This window comes from Neopsephotus bourkii, unplaced genomic scaffold, assembly GCF_033783945.1.
Source record: "Neopsephotus bourkii isolate Nb327-2 ecotype Australia unplaced genomic scaffold, CSIRO-AGI_Nbou_v1 NB_53, whole genome shotgun sequence".
Lineage (NCBI taxonomy): Eukaryota > Metazoa > Chordata > Aves > Psittaciformes > Psittacidae > Neopsephotus > Neopsephotus bourkii.
Genome location: NW_026900570.1, coordinates 11344269 through 11353104, shown reverse-complemented (window position 1 = coordinate 11353104; position 8836 = coordinate 11344269).

Sequence of the window (8836 nt, the reverse complement as noted above, 5' to 3'; positions counted from 1 at the left end):
TTTATTTTTGTCATGTTCCCACTTATTGTCCCCTCTGTGATGACTGAAACAAATCATTCAGGTCTAGATTGCATATTATGGTACACACAAAGCCTCCTTTATATTGTTTGGGCCAAACTAAAAGCATTTGTCGAGAATAACTGTGCAATGGCATAAAAATTCATCTTCATTTGCTGAGGATTTAATTATTTCTATTGCAATAAATTCTTATTCATGGTAGATACTAAATTGATTTTTTTTTTAAATAAAAAACACTTGAAAACTTGGACAATTTGCCAGTTCTTGTGACACTCTCAGGAAAATTCCTCTGGGATGTTCTCAGCAGCTCACCCTCTCTTTTTCAGTGTCAGTTTTACTGAAATCATCTCCCTCCTGCCCTTTATACAGTGTACTTACTTCTATCATTAGCACCAGTTTGATAAATTATTTCATTCCTAAATCCCATCATCAGTCTCCAGCTAGATGATGTGATATTTTTGGCCTTTCAGACTCCAAAGAAAGCTCTGTTAAGTATTAGAAAACCCTTCTCTTCCATCATCTTCCATTTACCTTTCCTGTACTCATTTCCGTGAGTTAAATATATTGTGATGTTAGGAGGTCCCTTAGACCCTCTTCCAGCCCTGAAATTGCTTGTTCCTCTAACATTCCCAATTCTGGGAAGCATCATGCCAGGCTGATATTTCTTCTGGCAGAAGAGAGGCCATGTAGTGGATGTTCTCTCTCCCATGAATCGGCAGCCTTCCCTTCCCTTGCCACCCCACAGGGCTTCCAGCTTCTGCTGGCCTGAAAGCTCCAGAGCTCAGTCTCTAAACCATACTTTGCTCCATGACACTGGCAGAGCATGTTTGGGCTGGTCTGGAAGGGGCTTCCTGACACATGTGAATAAGACATGGTGACTGGAGAAAGCTGGCTGAAGTTGCTGAGTATAGTAAAACATGAATTTAAATATTTGTGTAAAGAAAACAAGCTGTGTGCTACAGCACCTACAACCATGGATTACAAGAATGCCTTTCTTAAAGCCATCATAACTGCCTCTCATTTGATTGAAGTATAACAGGGTGAAATTTTCTATAGGACTTCAAACATAACCAACACCTTAACATTCAAAAAGATGTATCAGGCCAAGCACAAAGTGTGACTGTTGTTAAGTCACGGAAAAGATCTAGAACTGTTCATATTTGCATTTTTGGGCCTTTCATGTTTACTAGCTTTTGTATTTCAAAGCTTTTTTATATTTTCTTTACAAGAAATAGAAACATAAATTTAAAGGGGGAGACAAAGAAAATGCCTTGATTTCAGGAGCCAGGCCTTTGAAAAATGCACCAAGAATTTTGAATCTTAAAGTCCAGAGCATTAGGAAGCAGAGAACAAGACCCTCTAACTTTCAGTAAGCCTTGTGGTGTAAAACCCTCTTGGACACTTACTAAATTCTTAGAATTATCTCAAAACTCATTGCAAAATTTTAAGATCAGTTTTGTTACCTTCTTTGCTACCATACAGGACATAGCACTAGTGTGAGAACTTACAGATGCAGAAATTCAACACTTCAAATTCCAGTTACACTGCACAGCTACTTTGGTTGGTTTTAGGAGCTTTGTTCATGCTAATGAGATTATTTTAGCCACAAATTGAATCATAATTTCACAGTTTAACAGAATCTCAATGTAACAGAGGTAGCACCAAATAAGTTGGGCAGCATATGAATCTGCAGAATGCAGAACAGAGAAGAGACTCCTAAGTCCTTCTGGCAGCCTCACCGCCAGCCTGCCTGGGGTGTTTCTGTAAGGCATACATTGCCTGCATTATTTAATCACCTGTGCTTTCCAAGCACCCACATGGCAGTCTCATGGTCCTTGCAAAACCAACTGGCTCACTCATGGTGGGAATGACTGGCTTGGGAAATGGAGGCTGGGCTGTGCCCTGAACATCCACACTCTGAACAGGTACTGCACTTAAAATCTCTCCTGGATGAGATTATCCAGGAAACGTACTGGTAGCCAAACAAATTACTTTTGATGCATCTTTAAAACATTTGTCAATGCTTTCCCACCAAACACCCAAATGCAGAAGTTACTTGTAACAAAAACGTTCATGCAAGGTGACATGGGAAGTTTTAATTTAAGTTCACAGAAGTCAAATTACACCTTGTTGCATATGGTCATTGCCGACCTCACTAACACCTAAAGCTATAGCAATGTAATTTAAGTCAAAAGGCTCATCTTAATGTCTGAGAACCAAGCTTCGCTCTAGCTACATCAATGTAATAATACATGGCATAGTAAAACAGTGAAAAGGACTTTTAACAAACTTACAGACAAATTTCAATATGCACTACCTTATTAAGGTCACATAAAAAAAAACCAAACAAACCAAAAATAACCGCAAAAAAACCCAAACACACAAAACCAACAAACTGGACAGGTCTGAGGAAAAAAAAAAAAAAAAAAAGGAAAAAAATCCATGTTTTAGGCAAGACTTGCAACCAAGAAACTGCACACAGGAGTGTAACTACTGGAAGAATAATTGCTTCACAATGACAAGCAAACTCAGCATTTCATTATTTCACCTTCCCCTTCAATACAATTGGCTTTCTTTGGAGCAAATTATCCCATTTATTATTATTCATACCTTCAAAGAGAAAGAAAGTTCTTCCCCTACTCTGCCCAGTAATGACGTAGGAGGAAGTGAATTTAAGAAAAGAAAGAAAAGGAGAAAAGCCCTCTCACTGGCAACTCTGCTCAATTCAGACCAAGGGCAGCAATTCTGTCCTGTAGTGCTTTTCCTCCTCTTGGCGGGAGGTCAGTACCAGACACTGCTCTGCCCCAGGTTCCTTCACTACATTATCAGAAGTCTGCCCTTTCTTTGTCATCTTTGTCGAGATGAAACCATGTGTGCTAATAAAAGAAAAGTTTGTCTGGTCTGGAGGAGCCAGTTGGTCACCAAGACTTTGCTACCAGCAAACAAAACCAGAAACCTTTAGGCAAACCAGCAGGATTTTAGCCAGGGTAAAAATAACTGAGCTACTGTCCTCTTTCAAAAACTACGTTTGCATTCAGCCACCCCAGACAACAGGAAAACCAATTGTTGCTGAAAACATTACAGAAGTCTGTGCAGACACTGTTGGTACCCAGAGATTTCACAGCATGCAGACTTCTAATTGCCTCTCCTTTCTCTCTGCAGACAAAGGCGTCTGGGATGTTTCTCTCTAGCACACCTTACTGTGGAATATATTGGTTTTTAAAATAAGAGCAGGATTACAAACAAAATTGCTGAATACATACAATGTCTTGACAAAACTTTTCACAAGTAGCCTTACTGTGAGCATACTCCACTCTATCATAGGACATGTTTATCACTTCGCAATACAGGTTGCATTCAGAGCTTTCAAGAATTACACAGCTGACCTCTAACAGCTTCACCAATGAAGTTGAGTTATAGTCTTTTATCAGAGTGCAATCATTTCTGGAAGAAACTCATGTCACTCTGCACACAGTCTTAATACTAATTAAATTAGAACATCCCATATAGATCTTCTTTATTCGCAGAAGACTATAACAAAGTCAGCATTTGCAAAGACAAGGACATTCTCATTGACAAACATAATACACTTCCTATAATCTCTGCAGTGTATCATGAACATCACTTCCATCCATCACTTCAAGCTACAAGAATTTTAGGGTGGAGTTTTCATAGGATGAAACTCCTCCCAGATCAAGTGCCTGTTGTTTCTCTACCATATAATATTCTTATCTCATCCAACCATAACTTTTCTGGCACTATCAAACTGAATGAAATCTGTTTACCTTTGCAAACATTTTTCCTAAGTGTGCCAGAAGATACTGAAAGGATCTCTCACCCACCACATGGAAGAGCAGCAGCTTGGGGTAACTAACAACACTGTGAGCAATGGCCTAGGAAATGGGGGAAACAAAAGCTGGGTAGCAGGAAGAGTAGGATAGGGGTACAAGTGAGGTTTTATACCCTAGGAAGCCTGTGGGGGCTACTAAAAGCAGAGGGTGCACAACCTAATGGAATTCAATGACCAGCCTACTTAAATTGCCCATGGTGACATGGTTTAGTGTATGGTGTACCTCCCATGGCAGGGGGCTGGAGCTTGATGATCTTAACCAAACCTAACTATTCTATGATTCTGTATGCCATTATAGATAGAGTTCAGATCCTCTACTGTAATAAAACACCAAGGAGCCTTGATGTCTAGAAAACCCTTAAAAGGTGTTGGTATAAATACCTGTTGGTCTTACATAGACTAGCATAAAAGTAATAAAAAGTCTGTTGAAATATTGAAAATGTTGATATGCTTTACAGACCAAACAGCAGGTCTGTAAACACAAGCTATCTGAACAAGTTTAGGCTTGTGAAAGGTAATTAGCAGCTATACTGAAAGTTCTTTCTGTTACTCAGACCCATCTCCTACAGTCAGTTCCCAAACACCTGTGTATAAGGGCTTGGAGAGAGCAGGTCTGGGAAGTGATAGTAGCTGCTTCAGAACAGGATTACATTGTCATGAGAGGTGTATCCATGGAGAGCTGAGTAACGCTTTTAAACATTATCCTGATGCTGCGTATGATGTGAAGCGAGTAGTAGCAAAAAAGTATGCAACTAGTCATTTATATCTATTGCTTCCCCCAACACACAGGTCGAGGAGGCATAATCCAGTTGGTTTATGTCAAACACCAAATAGGACACGAATCCCTGGGAAGCAGTCCAAGTCACAGCATTCGGCTGAGACTGAAAAAGCAAAGCCTCCATTCTTACATCTGTGCCTCATTTGAGGCAGTTCACTACAAAGTGTCACTGTTTATCAAGGGAGATGAAGATACTAACATTTTCTGTAAGATACATGGTGATTTGTTGATTGAAAGCACTTGTTTATATATCCTATATATATATATACATACACACACACACACTCAGCATTTTAAAACACTTTTAAAAATAAAATCAGAAATGGCATAAGCCCAAATCTTCTTTCAGTTAACCTGTTGCAGTACAGGTTTCTTTCTGAGATTCCCAAAGAAAACCCATATATTCAGATGTACATGACTGTGTATGGCAGAGTGCCATGGGAGGCCTCAATGAAATACCTCATTAAAAAAACAAACAAAAAATAAAATACATTCCAAATTGAACAAGCAACACTTGTTGCAAACCATTTAAACTACTAAGGGGCACCACAAGACTTGCAACCTGACCAAAGGATTAGACAGCATCTAAGCAGGAATTTTGTGTACTACACAGTGAATACAAACCACTTAAGGGCTTCAATGGAACTTGGGCCTATTTTTCCCCTTGGCCACACGTTTCTGAAGTTAACAACATGAACCTAAAGCAAAAACATGCCAGGCTTCAGAGAAAAGCCCTAAAAGGAACAGAATTTTAAATAAATATCCTTCTTGTAGTCTTATCTAATGCTGCATACCACTAAAAGCCAGAATCTTGAGTTTCAAGAACAGAAACAGGTTACACTTTTCTAGCAAGTTCAGTGACTCCTGAGTGCACAAAATTTCACAAGTGTGTCCACATGGTTGACTGCTTTTTGGCCAGGCAAATTAACCCTTGCTGGGCCCAGCACTGCAGCAGCTACACTGCTTCTGGATGTACCCGAGCTCCTGTACTTTAAAATAACCTGTTTCCAGTCAGGTTATCACATTCCTTGTGACTGACACCATGGAGAGGGTTTTCTTCTTTTCAGCTTGCTTCAGTGCAACAGTAAACTATGACCATTATAACCCTTGGTTTGAATCTCACAACACTACCATGAGCCCATCTAACAAAGATGCTCCTCTCTTACCACAGATGGGCAGTCTCTAGAACAGCAGCTCCTCTTTTGCCCCACACCCCAAGGGATGAGATACCCATCATCTTTTTGCCAGCAGCAGATGTTGAGGAAAGACCTTGGGTTCATGAAGCAAATAAAGCAAGCAAATACTGTTGCACAGCAAGCAGCACAAATCTCTAGCAGGATTTCTGTTACTGAATGAACAACTGCATAAGCATATGAAGAATTACTGCTAGTTTTTGCTTCCAAACACCTGACAGAGTATGATTCAGCCCTGAATACTAACTATACTGAAAAAACTCATCACAGGAGTCTGTCATGCTGATTTTGAACTCAAAGTGTTCTTACTGTACAAGAAAAAAGAGGCTTTAAAAAAAATGAAAGCTTCAGAATACAAAAAGAATTCTGCCTCGAATAAAGACAAGCCCAGTCAGAATGGGTCTCTTAGCTGAACTGACCTGTTAATAACCCTGTAACAACAAAAGTACTAGTACAAATAATAATTTCATATGATTCTGAATACAAATAGGGAGATTTGAAAATATATTTTTACTACGCTCAACCAAGTCAACTATATGAAGTGGCTAAAAAAAAAAAAAAGGTAAGTTACAGATCTGTCAAGGACTATGATGGAAAGTGTTCTCAATAAACCACATATAAATGGAAAAACCTCAAGAGCTCTCACTGGAGCATGAGAACCTACGCATATGAAGCTCAAAAAAATAACACCTATGAAGATTTAACTTTAAAATGCTCCACGACCAGTATATTCAATATCCTACTTTTAAAAATGTTTATAATTAAGTGTTAAAAATTCTTCAGGCTCTTACTTCGTTTTATAGTCTTTTCCTAATGCTTCTGTCACCTTGAATTAGGCTGGCCACTGCAGGAAGCTGTGTGTCTGACTCTAAAGAGGTAATAAATGAGAAAACTCAGCACTGCTATAAATCCCTCAGAGCCAAGTACACATATTCTATAAAACACAAGTGGTGGTAAGAAAAGAGAGGAGTCATCCTACATAACTGCATATGCCTTGGAAGTAAGGTGCAAGCAAAACTGAAGCTCTCATCACAGGAAGTGCAATCACGATCAATCCTACCTCCAGAGTGCAGTATGACTTTTCTCAAAAGCCTTTCCCTGAACATGATCTCTGTCTATACGTGCCTATTTTCCACCAGTGCATATGAACCCTGTTCCAAGAGTAACATTTCCCCATTTACAATGTTCAAATTCAGCATACTTAAAAGCTTTCAATGATGTAACAAGCAACACGCTTGCTACAATCAAAATGCAAAGCTTTTACTATGTTATTTTTAATGGCACAGCTAAGCAAGATACCCAAGTTTGTACTAAAACTTACTGACTTACCGTAGTGGTTACTGCAGCATATTGATAGTCAGGTCATGTACAAATAGACAAAATAAAAATTCAGATTGTTCTACCCCACCAGATCTTGCAAATCTACTTTTGAAAAGACTATGAGTTTTATTAGCCCCACTTCTTCTAACATCATGTTACTGTAAAATTACACAATACTGAACTACTTTGACACAGATCTTGTAAGATAAAGCTATGAGTGACCAAATATAATATACAGCTGTGTTTTCTGCATGTCTGAACCTCTCCATCATGTTTTATTAACAGCTAAAATGCAAGTAAGTTGTGACCTGCACACATTTAGCTTTCACAGCTAGATATTGAATGAAAATTTATCTGAAAACCAACTGAGGAAGACAACAATCAAGGACCACTCTGGGGCAACTGAAATCAAAGATATTTATAAAGCAAAAACCAAGGGCAAAAACCAAAAAAACCCTCAATATATTACCAGTTCAAAAAAGCCTTTGAACAGTTGCTGGAGAAGCAGATACTGTGCCGGACGCACCCCCTATCTCCCCTGTTACACAGCAGACACAAAACAATTTAACTAACCCAAAAGCTAATCTGTCCTTCCTCCAGAGAAAAAAAATATTATAAAAAAGATATAAATATCTATATTAAAAACACATACATCCATCAAAAACAAATCAATATGAAAGCATCTATTGATACTTCTCTGTTCACTACTGAAAAGGGGTGGGGAAGAGGAAAAACCCTAGACGAACTCTTTTATTTACTTCTTGCATAAAACCCCAAAAGCAAAGGATCTACTCAAAGGTAATTTTAGCAGCTGCCACAGGCTGCGTCTCCAAGTTAAGGATAATTTCACCAACTGCCACGAACTACACCTACTAACTCCAATTTCTCTTAACAAGCAAAATCATCTAAGGAGTAATAGATACTGGTCTTCTGTGCGAGACTCTACACAATGAATTAACTGTAGACTGCAGATCCTCCTGCTAACAATACTCTGAATGTTCTTGTTGCAGAATTAAGAGTACCTTGTTCCAATTTAGCTTAATCCACTTAATCCATTTGGAGCGAGACACAGTGATACCACAAGACCTACATGGAATTGATACTCAATTCTGAAATTGCAATCCAAAACCCAATCATCTGGATTTAGATTATAGCTTGCTTCACTGTCTGAATGGACAGTTCTTCGAGTGTTTGAAGATGTCTGGTCTTCCTAGTCTGAAGGCTTCCTAGTCCAAGGAAACACATCTTTTGCATTCACCAACAAATTGCTACCCTTCTGCCTAAAATCTCCAAGGCTCCTCCTAAAAATCTCACATCGGGTGCATCTAATACACTGACAGAACTTGATATTCTTTGTAAGGCCCAGGTCATTCACCAATTACTTTTCACAGGAGATCTACCAGGATAAGAAACACTAGTAATGCGTTCTGTGTGAACCTGGCATCATACTTACCCAGCAAACAGGAGGCTCAGATTCCACATCCTTTGGCTAGAACCAGCCACAGCACATCTGAGCATGCAAGTCTGTGTGGCCAAGAAGTAAAAAAAGGCAGACAGAGGAAGCAAAATGCAGGTTGCCTCCATAGCTTACCTGTCAATGAATGTAAAGAAGGGGTAAAAGTCCAGACTTCACGTGAACCTCATGTTATTTCTAAAATTTCATTTATTTGGTAGCTC